This window comes from Phaethon aethereus (assembly GCF_964289735.1).
Source record: "Phaethon aethereus genome assembly, chromosome: 7".
NCBI lineage: Eukaryota > Metazoa > Chordata > Aves > Phaethontiformes > Phaethontidae > Phaethon > Phaethon aethereus.
This window is the reverse complement of record NC_138583.1, coordinates 23,845,996-23,861,895: the sequence shown is the minus strand read 5'-3', so window position 1 is coordinate 23,861,895 and position 15,900 is coordinate 23,845,996.

Genomic DNA, 15,900 nt, shown 5'->3' with positions numbered 1-15,900 from the left:
TTGTGGGGGGAAAAAAGGGTATTACGAATATGGACAGAAACTGGTTGGGGGCGTTTCTTCTCCTTTTTCTCCTTATTTTAACTGTTGTATGGCTTGATGCACATGATTAAGAGATTACTCCAAATCTCATCAAGCAACTGCTGGGGGAGCCAGTCAGCGACGTGACCTGAGCAAAGCCACCCCCCTGGAAGGAAAGGGCCCCAGAGCCCAAACCTGTAGGGATGACTCGAGCTTCTGGCAGACCCTTTCCTGTCAATCCTTGAGAGCGAGCTGGGAAGTAATCCAGTTTTCTAATTCCACTGTTTTCCGCTCTGTCTTGCTATGCCACGGAAACCCTAGGAGGCATTTTATTGTGTCTTCCTGCCTTCAACTGCTGCCTCCCACCACTTCTTCCACAGGAGGGGTGGTGTTAGCAATCACTCGGTGGAGCTAAGGAAAATTTTGAAAGGTGCAAGTCGTGCTACTCTGTGCTGCAATTTTGAGCATTGTCAGTCCTTTGTGGGGAACAAACTCTCACTGCTGGGTGGAAAACAGGAAAGTGCTTAAAACCAAGGAATTTTTTTTTTTTTTAAGAAGCTGAACTTTCCTCTCCTTCTCTTTCAGTTTGATTATATAGCAAAAGTGAAAGTCAGGATCCTACCTCAAAAAGCATCATGTTGCTCCAAAATAGTTTTACTTTGAAAATAACAACATTTTGTAGGAAGCAAATGCATGCTGTTACCTCGTGAAGAATACTTCCATTTTCACTGGAGCAGGGGGAAACCCTGCTTTTGTTAGTCAATATGGATAGTCAGTGCTGTGAATCAAGTTTACAGGTACTAATCAGCCATATAGCTTTTCGCATGCACACATTTGCACAGTGAAAACTGGAAGTTTTGTGTAGTTCTGCTTTGTGAAAACTCACACCGCCCTAAAACTGCACTCTACAACTCAACCACATTTTTTGGAGGGGATGGGGGTAACAATGAGGTGTTGGCACTTACTGTCTCGATAATGTTGACCTTGTCTTGATGTTTGTAATTGTACATGTTGCTGTTGTCTATATTGATTAATACAATATTTATGTGTCACTGAGGATGACTAGAGGGTCCACCTCTCCTGAGAGTCGATGGCTGGTGGACTCTAGTGGGCATGCAAGGTCTAATCAGCTGAATTACCAGATTCACTTTTCCAATGGAGGTGATGCTTTTTAAATAGAATTCCTTCTGTTTTGGGTTGGTTTTGGGTTTTGGTGCATTGTTTTGTTTTTATCCTCCTTCTTTGGTCCTAATTCAGGGCCCTTGTGTCCCTGCTCAGAAAAGCATGTAAGATGGTGTCAACTTTAAAGTGCTGCTTAAATCCAACCAAGGATGAAGAAGTACCAGCTTAATGATTTCTTGGCTTGGTGCTGCTGTAGGACTCCCAGGGATGCTAATGCATGTTAATTTAAACTTATCACCACACTAGCAAGACCGTTCACACATTTTCCAGAGACACCACAGGATTTAGGCTGTTGTCCTAATTGCTATTGTTCAGGCTGCTAGCTATTATATTTACCACAAGCTGTTTTCATCTTGTTGGGAGCCTGGTGCTAAACTGAAAAACAACACCTATCTTAGCAATTTGTTGCCTTCTGGAAGCTGAAGCAATTACACTGTAGTATGCAGACGAGCTTCTATAAAATGTGTGTAAATTTTTGGCTGTGGTTTGAACAAATGATAAATATAGTTTTAGGGGACCTCGTACCTGATTAGAAATGCAGGGCTTGGTGACATAAAGCACAGCACACAGTCTTCCTGCAAAAATATTTTTTAAGGTTAAACATAGCTGTTTAACCAAGTTGTATGGGATCATGGTTTTGATGCCTAATCAGGTCTGAACTTATCCTACAAGATAGTCTAATAGTGGATCCACAACCTCAGTTTGTGTCTGTTTTGCATCAATGACTGACAGAGATGGGTTTTTCTATCCCACAGAAGTTTTAGCTATTCAGAAGACTACAATATTTGTACAGTCATGGTGGTGCCAGTCTGGAAAAATACTTCAGGCAAGTAAGAGCAAAGGAGAGAGGCCCTTCTTCCTCTCGGTCCCCCAAAAATGGCTACCTTAATCTGTGACAAAATTTTCCTCACTTAATGTGGTTTGGTGTTAGATTAGCTTTGCTGTGACAGCTATTTGTTGCTGAAAAGCAGAGTCCCACTTCTCTCTCTGTGCTGTAATTTTCTGTCCCTTTTCTTGCACCAGGAGCGGTGGTTGGCTGACCTGGCAGTCAGCCAGTTAAAAGAGACAAAACAGAAGAAAGGTAATTCTATTAAGAGAACAAATTTATTTTCTGCCATTCTCTTTCCTTGGTCCAGTTTGGGGAGAGATCGGGAAACTTGTATCTTGGGCAGTAGATCCAGCCTTTTGAGCAACAATTCTCTGTAAGACTATCCTCAGTAGTAAGTTAAGATTGAACCTCAAATGTCTGACTTTCTAAATTGCTTTCGTATTTTTTAGGTACAGTCACTAGCCTGCTTTAAAAAGGAAATTCAGATCATAAGTCATAGACCTTTATTTAGAGATTGATTTGCTTTGGAAAAAAATCCTAAGATTAGTCCTCAACTTAAACCAAGTTTGAGGTTGAAAAAAAAAAAAAATCTTGTTTATGCTTGATGCTTGTATTTGTTTCATTTTTCACACTCTCCTCCACTTCCTTCTTTTGCTGGAATACTTCCACCCCCATCAGAACTTGGAAGTACCAGAAATAAACCAGAGGCACCCATTTTTGCAAAGCATGTGTCTTCTTGTGCTGAAGGTCTTGGGCTGGAATTTGGGAAATCTCGATTCAATTTTCTGCTTTGCCACTCACTGCAGTTTAACATTGGGTGAGTTATTTAGTAAAATTAGTCTATGCCTCAGACTCCCATCTGTGAAACAGCTGATATTTCCTTACCTAAAAGGATCGCAATAAGTTAATTCGTGGTTCTGCGATGCTCTGATGCTATGGTGATCGGAGCTGTTGGTGAACAGAGACTCTTTTAGAACAGCAACAAAATGCTGTCCCGTTTAAAGAAACATCGGATTTGGTTTTGTTTCCCAAATCATTATTTTCATCTTGTTTTAACCTGCGGGAGAACAAGCTATTGTGTTTATTTCTGGAGACATATTATCGCAGTCCTAAGCAGCTCTGTGTGTGTCTCTTGTGACTGTGTCACTCCCGGCCAACTAACCTGGAATGGGATGTGGTAGACTTCTTCAGTGGGGCTCTTGTAGGGCATTACTGAAGACATACTATTTTCAGTAATGCATGCATAAAATGTGTTTTCTCTTTTAAGATGTAAAGGTTAGCAAATCTTGAGCAATAAGCAGAGTCATGCTTTTATCTAGCAGTGTGACTTGTTGGGCAGTGCATGTACACAGTGTATGTCTGGCTCCGTATATAAGCAGGCAAGGAAGGACTTGACTCTAAGCTTAGGGATCCTAGCTCTATAGATCAACTTAGCATCTCACATACATACTCAGTTTCTGACGACCCACTCTGACACTTCTGCACATGCAGAACTGTATTCCCAGATGCAGAAGAGGATGGTGCATTTGAAAGATGGGACACAAATGACTTTACCTGAAGGGCAGCCACAGGTCTTATCAACCTTGGCTCCAGTTAATGATCTGAAGACTATGCTTGTTAGGCTGGGGAATGGTGAATCAATTCACTTGCCAGTTTTAATGATGGATTTTTGCTCCCTAGATCTTTTATTCACAAAAATGAATAGAATAAGTGTAGCACAGGGCCAGGTGTTGACAAGGATTCTTCAACGCTACAAGAATCCTCGGCTATTACATTGAGACCACAGGTCTCACGGTCCTTCTTCAGTCAAAAGATATTAGGAGGCAATGATGTAGCTTATCATATCATTATAGATAGTAGGTATGAGTAACAAATTACTAACACGTTACCACTTTTCATGACTTAGCACTTCAAATATGCTGCAAAATTTCGTAAGTCACATTTTTGAATGAGCTAAATAGGTATAAAAATTAAAATATTTAATCCTGGATTTGGCGTATGTGCCATTAGTTAGAAATGCAAACCATATAAACAAAACTATTTGCAGCAAACTACTCAGCAAAATACATTGCCAAAGAAAGCCTTACAAGTAATTGGATTCACAGGAAGAATTTCATCACAGCTGCCAGTTCAAAAAAGACAAGTATTGAAGTTTATTAAAACATTACTAAGTAATAGTTTACATATTGGCTTCTCCATTGTGCTTAACAGTAACCCAGACTTTTAAAATTATTTTCAAGCAAATGACTAAGCTCTTTATTAAGTAGCTGATGTACTCACTGAAAGATAGTAATTTGCCTTTGCCATTACTCAATGAGTAAGCTGTCTTTTGAATCCTAGCTTTATATCTATGTAAATATATTACCATGATACAGATACTATGTTATTCTATTTTTAATTTTTCATAGTATTCTCTGTTTTATATTAAGTGGACATTGAAAAGACTGTCTACAATCAGAAAGAACATCTGTATGCACATGTAGCCAACTGGACATCCAAAAGTAAGTATTTTTTGTTATAGATACAAAATCTGGAAAGTGGAATTTTTGCTAGCTGCTTCAAAAGTACTAAGAAATACTGAGTAAGTTGGAGTAATAAGATGTAGCTTTCAGTGCTTGGCACATTTATCGTTCTTGGATGAATGTTTGCCAAAGGCAGGTATGGTTATTGGGTACTGTGGTGTTATGACATTGTATATAATTGACACAACACTTTTGAAAACACATGCAAACTGTTTTTAGGTATGATTGGATATGTTAGGTAGGCACAGTTTTCTGGACAGTTGCATTGGATTAACAAAGTAAGTGGTGGATGAGGTTCTAAGAGTGGATTTAATATTGAATATAAACCAACTTTAAGGAGTTCAAAGTTAGTTGCACAGTTTTAAAGAGCTTGTTAGTAGTCCTTATCCAAGTAAGTTCATGTCTAAGTCCTTGCCTGGTGAACTGTGCATTTGATTTAGATAGGCCAGTTCTGCTTTAAAGGACTTGTAGAAAGGAGACCTATATCTGTATGGTAGTGTAGAATCTGATTTATGAAAATGTGGGGTTTTATGCTAAGCAAGAGTTTCTGTGGGTAACATAAAAATGTTCTTCACACAAATAATTATTTCAAAATCTTCTTGTAAAGCTGTTTTGAGGGATTGGGATGGGAGGTTGGTTTGGTTTTTGAGGGTTCTTCTCATGTTGGAGTAGATCTCTCTACTTTCAGATTGTGAGTAGGATGCTCCTGAGACTATAGGAGGAGGGACTCTGCTAAACACTCCCTTCTTTACAGCCTGCCTAGATGTCTAGAAATTGTGAGTGTCTAGTGACTTCTTAACACTTTAATAAGTGGTGGCTGAGTGTATGGCTATAGACCTTGGTTAACCGCGTAAATGCCATAGGGATAGACAACTCATGATTCTCAACTCTGAATATTCGACAGTAGTCAATGAATTATTGCACTTGTTGGTTAATCTAAGTCAATGAGGAATATCTCACCAGGTCTGCTGTACTGTGCCATTAGCGGAAGGTAAATACAAGTGTACCAGCGGGAATGATGTAATTGTCTTTTGCTATACTTCATTATATTCAGTGTAGGACTTTCTTTTTTCCCTCCAGCTATGAGATACCAGCTGTCTCCTCTTGCACAACTGTGCTCAAGTATGACATCAAAATAATCTAATTAAAATACGCTAACGGGTTACCTGTAAGGGACATAGCAGAGTGGAATAATTCTGGTCTTGTCTAAAAGATGTCAGCTCTATGTATATACCCTAGTCTGTTTGCTAAACTCCACTGCCTTCTAACCTGTAGAGTGTTAAGCATCTTAATTTTTAATGACAGGTGCTTTAATACATTTGAAAACATGCATAAACTTTAATTTTTGGAGTTTCTGATTTGTGATTCCGTATACTGCAGTGTATGAGGGGGGAAGTATTATGAAAACTCCACGTGCAGAAAGAATGATTTGATGAATCCTGAAAAACATGGGATCTCTTGGCATGACTTCACTGTTGCATGAATCACTACTAGGACATCACTGATTCAGGCAACTAGGTAGAACAACTTCTAATTTTTTTTCTAAGAAATGTTATACAAAAAAGGCAGTTAGAATAGGTAAAGAATGGTATTTGATACCAGTTATATTACTAATGCAATCTGAATGTTTTATCTCAAAATTATTTCTATATGTGCAAAATGCCCTGGATGAATTTTAACAGTTGTTCACCAGTTTTCACAAACGTCACTGCAGTGTTTTGCAGAGATCATCACAGCTACAGTCTAATACAGTTGGGATCCTCACAAGGGAGCAGAGAGGGAGTGGAGAGGAGAAATGTGACGTTTCTACTTTCTTAACCAGGCATTTCTGAATTTGACAAAGCGCTTCTATGTCACAGAAATTAATTAACCAGAACAGACCAGTGGCCTACCAATGTGAATTCCACCGTCTCAAAATCTGTAAGTTAAAATAAGGGAGAAATAGATGAGCTAATTTTACAAAAGAAGGGACATACGATGAGTACGTTCCTTTGCGTTTGGTGCCCTAATAACATTGCTGAATTCGCACATTTACTTTTGGGAACATCAGATGTGAGAAGGCACGCTTCTAAGGCACCAAGAAGTCATTTAGCAGCTTCCTGGCAGTCACACAAAATCAGAAGGCATTACATCATTGTTACTCATGATAGAAATCAGAAGTGACCAAAAATTCTTATTTTCAGTATGAAAAACAAGAACTTGTCCTAACTTCTAGGAAGAGCTCCAGCAGAGAGAGTAATTTCTCTATTGCCGAGTCCTTCAGCCTGGGGAAATCCACACGATTCCCAAACCCAGCTCGAAGGCATGCCCTGCCCAGGCCGCAGCGATGTGTCACGGGCGGCCACCTTGGAGGTTTGGCTTCCCCACCCAGCGAGGAGGGGGCTGCTGCACTTCCCTTTCCTGCCCCTGCCTCACAGGCGTCTCTCTCTGTTGGGTGGGGGGATTTTAAGTATTGTGGCAAACATTTTTTTTCTTTTTTTGCATGGCTGGATTCTGCAGTGTTTTTGAGGAAGAAGAGCCTGGTCACTTTGTACTGGGACCCTGGAAAAGTTCTTGACCCGGTGGGATATTTAGGGCCAGGGGCTGTGAGGGTGCATCCTCAGCAAATCCTTCCCGCTTCACCCTTTGGGAAATGGTGCCTGTCATTTTCTGACCCTTTGAAAATTTGTACTTGTGTGGGACAGCGGTCACACCACTATCCTGGGTGCGGTTGTGTCTCAGGGTGGATCACAGAGCCCATGGTGACCTGCCTGGCTGCATCCGTATGGGTGAACACGGGGACAGGGCACAGGCCTGTAGCGTCTGTTCCGTTTTTATTGGCAGTCGTCGCCTGTAACAACCAGCTTTCCTCCTTGCAGAGCCCGGGCATGCCCCAGGGCACGGCAGCAGCCATCACTTGGTTCCCAGCAGTCAGAAAGAACCGGGCCGTGCTGCTGCACCGGGGAGGTTGTCTGGACGCGCGGGTGGGAGCTGTGCTGTGCCATCTGCCCACAGAGCCACCGAAAAGGCTCCAGCCCCCGTCAGTGCAGCCTCTGATACCCTACCGAAATAGAAGTCAACGGTGCCCTGACAGTGAGGGAAGCCAAAGGTGCAAAAACAGGGTTCCATAATTCACTATCTGAAACCAGCAAATGTTAAAACAGCAGCATGTGTGTCCCCCCCCCCAAATGTATACCTACCCAGATGGAACGTTTGTGCTGGGAAAGCCCAGGTACGGTACGCTCATCCCGCACACGGTGCTGCGATGACCCCTGTAGCTGAGGCAGGAGAACTGAAAGGCGCAGTAAAAAGTGCTCCTGAGGCTATCTATCTCAAAGGTGTTGACTGCCTACGTCATGGGACCTTAAAAGACTCCAACAACAAGCAGGTCCGTGTTGTACTCGACTATTTAAAGTGATCTTAAAACGCTTGCTACCTTGCAACCTGTGGGAATGATGAAGTAACAGGCAGGGAGCCTGTGTCCCTCATTTTTCTGTAAGTTTTGGAATTATCTGGGCTCTGACAATGCAAATCCTGTTGCGGATCATGAGCATTCTTTAACTCTGCTTGAAATGACTCGTCCTAAAAGTGAGCAGTAATTCTGTCTCTAGCTTTCTGCTAAGGTTTGCTGTGCTTCTGTCCAGTCACACAAAAAAAAAGAAAAAAAAAGAAAAAAAAAGAAAAAACTTTATCAAACTTCTTTAAAAAACAAAACCAAAAAAACAACCAAAATGGTCAAATGACTTTTTTAAGCACTAAACTGTCTGGATTTGAACTAGCTACTTAGGGGCCAAGGGACTTTTTTTCCTTTCTCATTTTTAATCCCACTGATGCTGAATTATTTTAAGCAGTATTGGTTAATGTCTTCTTTCTTATTGAACATTAAGTAGTAATTTCCCTTCCTCTTCCCCCTCTTCACCTTATGCTTTATATTTACTGAGAGTAGCAGGTAACAAGGCAGGCCTGGCATCTGACCAAAAATGTTTTTTAGCTAGTGATTCATTAGTGTGTATAAAAATAGTTAACCTTGTTTAAAGACACTTCTTACACAACAAGAAAGGGGTTCAATTACCGTATCTCATTTAAAGAGAAGATTAAACAACTTTACCAGGACAGTGCACTAATCCCATGAATCCTATTTATGTTGAAATGTAGTGCTATTGGCAATAAACAGCAATTTGAGAAGTCATAACCCAAGAAAATAATTGTCAAGTGACTTTAGAGCTCCCTATAAATTTCTTCTTCATGACTTTGGCAGTAGTGTTCAACAGCAGAGTTAAATATTTGTATTAGGTGCTCCTGCCTTTAACAGACTAATTAAAAAGATGGAATTCTTTGATTCTATCTCAAATCATTTTAGTTCTAATCTCTCTCAGGCAAAGTCAGCTCTATAAATTGAGCTAAATGTATTTTTTTTCTGAATAGAGACTTTACAGTGTAGCAATAAATTCAAGCACTGGGAAAGTAAATGTAACTGAAGTACCCTTAATGATGCTATTGTGTAGTTGTTATGGTTATAATCCCATTACACAGACCTTTACCTTGAAGGCTATAAATTCTTTGAGAAATTATTCTAATGGGAAGGGGCATTACTTAAAGCATTGTGTTTAAATATGACAAAGAGGATGATTTAAGTTTGAAAAACCAAGTCACACAAACTGAAGTAGTGATAATGGAGGGCGATTAAATTTTTGCCTATCATGCAGACCTTCTCAATTTGTATTTCCTAAGAAACTACCCAACGTAACTATCCCTGGGGGTACTTCTTGTTATTTGCATCACAGGCATGCCTGGAACTTGCCTGTTAAGGACCCTGTTGAGGATCAGGACCCCATTCTACTCTACACCTGCAAACTTGAAAAACAGTACCTGAATAAAGAATTGTCAGTCTAAAAACCTGACCCAAAACCCAGTGAAGTCAATGGGAGACTTTCCATTGATCTTAATGATTTGGTTCAGGAGCTAAGTATTTCTAAGACAAAAATCAATATTGTCCCACAGTGGTAATGTTTTCATGTGCTTCTATTGATCGTTTTGTCATAGATTACAGGATACCTTGGCACTGTCCACACACAAGGTTTTAACAAACTGATTTGATTTATTAACACTATTTGATTAACATCTGCAGTAGCAAGTATTTATCAAATGTCAGCAAACCAAAGTTCAGCAGAAGGATCACCACAAAAAATGACTCTGCACAATGTGAGCTGAAGTTCAATAGGCACAGGCTTTTCTTAAAACAAATGTATGTCAGAGCACTACCTGATGTGCTCAGCTTAAGCTGGGTATTCAGAAACTTATTATTTTTTTTTTTTACCCAAGTATATCATCAGGTCTAAGAAAAGCTCTTACTTCTCTTGGAGTACCTTAACTTGCCTCCTCACGTGATCATGGTGAAAAGAACATTGCCGTGACAGTATGGTTATAAAAATTATGCCAAAATTCTCAAATCAAATTGAACTTGCTTAGTCTGTCGGTTATGCTTCATGATTTAATAACCCATCTTCTAAATAATTACAAGGGAAATGCATCATTCTATTTCACAAATACACTGCAATGCATTGCTGCATTTATAGCATCTGACTTGCAAATGCAAGTCCTGGGGCATCGTCAACAGGACTGCTTCTGTGGGTAATAGTTACAACGCGATCGTTCAGCCGCGGGCGGGCCCTGTCGTTTAGCTTTGCCACTTCATAAACCAACAAAATCTCCTCAGTCATTTCTCGAGAGGGATTCTTCAAAGTCTGGGCCTCTAATTCAACTTGATTTTTGCATGGTTATTTGAAAAATAAATAGTTCATATGATTTAATAATTATATAGCAGAAGTCTGGCGGTGTACCGCTTTCCTACTACCTGACCATAATCTACTATTTTAGTATGTCAAACTCTTCCGCATGATATTGTTTCTCAGTTTACTAACATCCACTAGAAAAATCTCCAAGTTTAAAATACCATTTCCTCCCTTTGAAAGAATCTTTTTTCCTGGAAGAATCCTTTCAGAATTTTCCCGATTCAAAACCAAAACTGCAAGTTATATCTGACACAGACCAGAATGGGTTACATTCATTCACGTTTTCCAAACCAATGTAAAGCTTAATTTGCTATTTGAATTTGTAATCATTTATCACATAACCCGTTACAGTATGAATATCTCTAACAATTCCATCAATCATAACAAAAATGTGGATACCATGTAAATCTTATCAGGATCACTAAAATAATGGGACTTTTGTTTACAAGGTGTCGATTGGTTTTAGAAGCTTTGATAATGAGTCCAGACAGTCAATAAATAGAGAGACTTTTACATTGCCAGTAGGAGCCGAACTAAACTATCTAATCTTTTTAAAATGACAGACAACACAATGAACTCTGAACTTAATCCCCTCCAAACATTAAGGAGACAGTTTAGTGCTTAAAGTACTATTCAAACTCAGACCCTACATTTAAAAAAAATAAAAAAAATCATTAAGTGTCTGCTTTAAACACACAGGGACATTCAGAGTCTGCAGCTGTGACGTGCTTTTCCTTCCCATTGTGCCTGGGCAGCGGTCTGTGGTGGACTCCAAGTCCACCGGTAGCTCGTCTTGAGCAAGTAAAACACCTGTGTGCCTTTTGAAAACAAGTTTGTAGTCAAAGCACTAAAAAAAAAAAAAAAAAAAAAAGAAGAGCTGAAGCCTTAATTACTTTGTGTCTCTGTTGTGCAAATTTTCCCCTAAGGTTTTGAAGAACAGATGGGGGACAATGTTATAAGCTACATTTCAGGTGACAGAATTTACACTGCTGGGCTCACAACATCTGAAAATGACACATGGCCTTTGAGAGGAAAAGGGATTTGTAAATGTAAAGCTTACATTAGCCTGAGAGATGGGGGAGAAGGGTGGCAGGCAATGGCTAACATACAAGGTTTACCTTTTTTTTTTCCCCCCTCTTGTGGGATAGCATCTCCAGGCATAATTAATCACTAAGATGATTAATCATGGAAGGCACATTTCTCCTTTACTCGAAATCTATGAAGTAAGCCAAGGCTTGTTTCAGAAAGTGATGCCCACCACAGCTGAACATTTCTCTAATGCCTCTTAATAGAGAGAAAATAATTTTTTATTATTATATTAAATCATCCTTTATTTCAGCTTGACAATATTTTAAATAATAGGACCATCTGGCTGCAGGACTGTTTCTTCTATCAGTAATAAAAGTAAGAGGAGGGAAAATAAAAATATCCATAAGTTATTCTTCTGAGTCAGACTATTTTTTGCTTTCTAACTTCATTATCATCACTACGTGCAGTGCAAATCTGAATCTTCCCCATACTGGTGAAGGTTCAGTATTATCCTATTTTCCATGATTGCATCTTGCATGTCTCTCTTATTGGCTTGTCTTGTAAAAGTACCTCTCTGGCTCATGAACAGAGGAAAATTAATCCATTCTAATCTTTTCAATACATTCCTCTTGTTGCCTAGTGTAACTCTCGATGTGACAAATGCTTTGGTTTAATTCTTAACATGGCCCAGGTATCTTTATTATCTTTCCTGGGTAACTGGAAATGAGTTGTATTAAATCTCTGCATTTGTTATTAATTATTTCCACTGAATAGAAAATATTTCCTGAGATCTTTTCAGTGCCTCTCTATATCTCGGGTAGATTGTTGTATACAATGGGAAAAATACAATTTAAATAATAATTTGGACTTTAAATCATAGATTTTCAATTATCAAAATTTATTTATATTGTTGAATACAATTTGTTGTTCTGCAATTTCGTAAATTTTATTCGCTTAAGGCATCCTCACTGTATTGGTAAGTATTTGAGTGTGAATGGGCTCAAATATTTTACGTTATTAACAACTGATTCTGAAGTCAGGAATTCCTGAGGCTCCCACTATCTGAGTTTTGCCATGATTAACTATTTAAGCTTGTCTTTCCTGCAGTGCAGCTTGGGCAGACTATAGTTACATGTTGGTTGAGTTGCCATTCGGATGAGCTACGTTACCAGGACAGACTAAATCTTGTAATGGATTGTTATTGAGAGATGTGATGTCCACGTTCTCGGGATGAGATCAACCCGCAGAGGTGACAGAGCGAGTATTTATCTGGCATCACTTTCTGATGTTTTAAACCTTTTTCTGAAGTCTGTATTTATGTTGCTTGCACAAGCTGTATTTTCATTTCAGGCTCTGGTTATGTTAATTTTGCTGATTAATTACCACAACATTTCAGGATGTTCTAATGAAAATCTCAAAATGGTTTCTTTAGAATCCTTTTTTGTATAAGTTTGACTGACAGGATTTTGATAACCTAGTGGTTGTTTGTGGTAAAATTAGGGGAATTCTTTATTTCATGACACTTTTCCTTTGCAATAGTATATTTCTATAGTTGCCTGAGTCAGAGAAAAGCTATGTGTTTTATAATGAAAAAAAGAAAGATGCTGAACCAAAATCCTGCAAGGTGCTGTGCTGAAGGAAAATCCACGACTGCTAGCTTATTTAGATTCTGTTTTTTTCCTTCTTAGTTTCATTAAGTCATGAAACTTTTATTAGTCATTCTAACAAGTTTGCTTTCTAAATCTGCCCCTGTTCAGTTAATACCCATTTAAGGACAAATATTGTATAAAATCTTGTAATAGGAAAGTTTATGTTAAAGAGCCACACCACAAGTGGTTGTGAATAACATCTAATGAGCATCCAATTAGAGCAGAAGCTACAACAAGTGCCTATAAGATGTACTGCAGCATCTTTTACTCTTCCGGACTCCTTGGTACATGCTCTCTCCCGTCCTCTTTTCTCCACCACGTGCTCCCAAAGGCGTTGTGTTTGGGCAGTCCCGTCACAGATCAAGTTATAACTAAGATTACAGGCATTTGTATTTTTTGGTCTATTTGCAATGAAAGAGTTTAAGAAAGCTGAATGACCCCGCTGGCACTGTGGGCAAAGCATCCTTGGTATGGGTCAGATGGCATGGACTTGTGGGCTAGCCACGTTCACCCACTGCGGACTAGCTACAGTGCAATATATGTAATGCAACCCCACCGACCTCTCCTCGCGCTGGCGGGGTGGCAGGGACCCGTTGGCTTGGCTCGCTGTGTTGCGGTTGTAGCTGTCTCACTTGTAGGGCCAAGCTGCCACCGTGCCGTGGTGCACGCCTTGGGAGCGTGCTGGTGGGCTTGGGGCTGGCTTGGTGACATCTGTGTCCTGGGGTGCTGGACCCATCCTGTTGTGCTGGGTCTGCCCACAGAGATTCAGCCTCAATTTCTGAAGCAGTAAGCTCCGCTGTCGGTTCCAGCAGCCTCCCGGCACGGTGCTAGCCCGCAGCGTGGCTCAGCTTTGGGCTCCATGGAGGTCTTGGACTCCTGAATGGAAACCAAGTTCTGCTTTCTGGAGGAAATCCCAGCCGTGCCACAGCAGTGAGCTTCCTACCGAGACGGCAGATAAAGGCAAAGACTTTTTTTTCCTCCGAAAAGAATAGCAGTTACCGTATCTTTAATTCCCAACTGTGCAGCAATTTCACAAGGAGTACTTACCAGCTTTCCAATTTTTTTAATTGATCAGAACCTTCCCTTACTTTGCCAGACTGCATGTGTATTTATAGCCATGTAACACTAAACCAGATCTGCCTTTGTTTTTGTAATTTATGTTTTTTTTCTTAAACAGGAAAGCATTCATTATCAAATGTTGTGAGAACAATACAGTAACTGGAGGTTATTTTATATGAAAATATTGTTGATTGTTCCTCCCCTAGAAATCTCTCTTGGCAGCTCACTTCCTGCCGAATGAATCAGCAAAAGCTGCTCATGAAAGTTGTTAATATATAATACAATCATCCAGCACCGCACTTGCTCCTTATCTATGAAGTCCTTTTGTGATCAATGATTCACATCACCTTTTGATTATAGTCTCTGAGCACAAACAGTTTCTTAATATAAATTAATGGCCTTGGAATTTCTAAATAAACATTCCCTTTTGTTCAGCATCATTTCCTATTTTCTTACCAAAACAGAGTCTTATTGTAATTGTTCAGTTTTCACTGGAAAAAGTGTTTGTGGACTGGAATGTTCTCAAAAAAACAAGCGGTTCCTTTCAGAGCTATTAATGTTGATTTACAAGGTCTAACCTGCTATGTTAATTGAATATAGATAGGAAATATTACCAAAAAGCAGCTATTATGGTGTGATACTATAAGTAACGACTCTTGCATTAACTTACTGGAAAAAAGATTTTCTCTTGAAGTATAGAACTACTTGGCAATGGTTGGGGTTTTTTTTGTTTTGTTTTGTGTTGGGTTTTTTTTCCCAATCTTTCACAGTAATAAATCCCAGGTTATCTAAGCAGGAGATATTGTCAAGATACTTCCTCTAAATTTCCTTATTGTTGTTAACACTACTAAATAGTTAGGCACGGGCTCTTCAGCAAAATTAATTCTGAAGATTACCTCTGGCCAGCTCTGAGTAGTAGGATAATTAAAATACCAGCCGTCACGCAGTGGTAAGCTAATGTTAATTATCCCCTCTTGCAAACTTCAGTGAAGCACAAGTGGAGAATGTAGCAGAAGCCTGACCTGCAGAGAACTGGTGCAAAAATCTATCTGATAATTTTCCTTCTTTTTTTTTTTTTTTAAGTCAGAGTTCTTTCACTTAAGTCAATTAAGTGGATTTCTAACTACACTGGAATAAGAACCTGAGAGACTGAAAATGCCTATGGAGACAGTCAGTTTAATTAATTGTTAGCTAAAGTGATCCAAGCTTATATTCAGACAAGGGATTTTTTTTTTCCCCCCAAGCATTTAAAGAATATAGGCCAAGATAAAAATGATCAAACTTCTGAGTGGGTTGTTCGTCGTGGCTTCAGTTAAAGCATTTTAGGTTGCAGTGAGGATAGGCTCAGGGCGGGCACGGTGTCTGTCTGTCGCCGTGGTCCAGCTGACAGAGCAACGCGCCAAGTTGGGGTCGCTTGGCCATCGCCTGTCGCCCATCATACACTCGTCCTAACCTCAAAAGTAATTTTGATTTCTGACTCGTTCATACCGTAAAGTAGAACAGGGCTGGTTTTCTCAGAAAAGTTCTCCTGGGCTATGTAAGGAATCTAAACGCTGTGGCTATCTGAGACTAGCTGCTATTAATGCGGGGAGAAAAACAGCCCTCCTGTTCCAGAAAAGCAACGTCCTCCAGAGCAGCGTCTGTACTACAGCTCCTCACTGCCTACAGGGAAGCAAAGCCTTCAGGCTGCTGGGGCACTTCCTTGACTCAGGGTTTTAATTGATACCTGTTCCTTAAAACCACTAGTAAGCAGAGAAAAAAATTTTTTATGTGTCAGTGTTTTGTTCTGGAGAACAATAAAGAAACTATGTTGTCAGCTATTATCCGAGGTTATTAAGCAG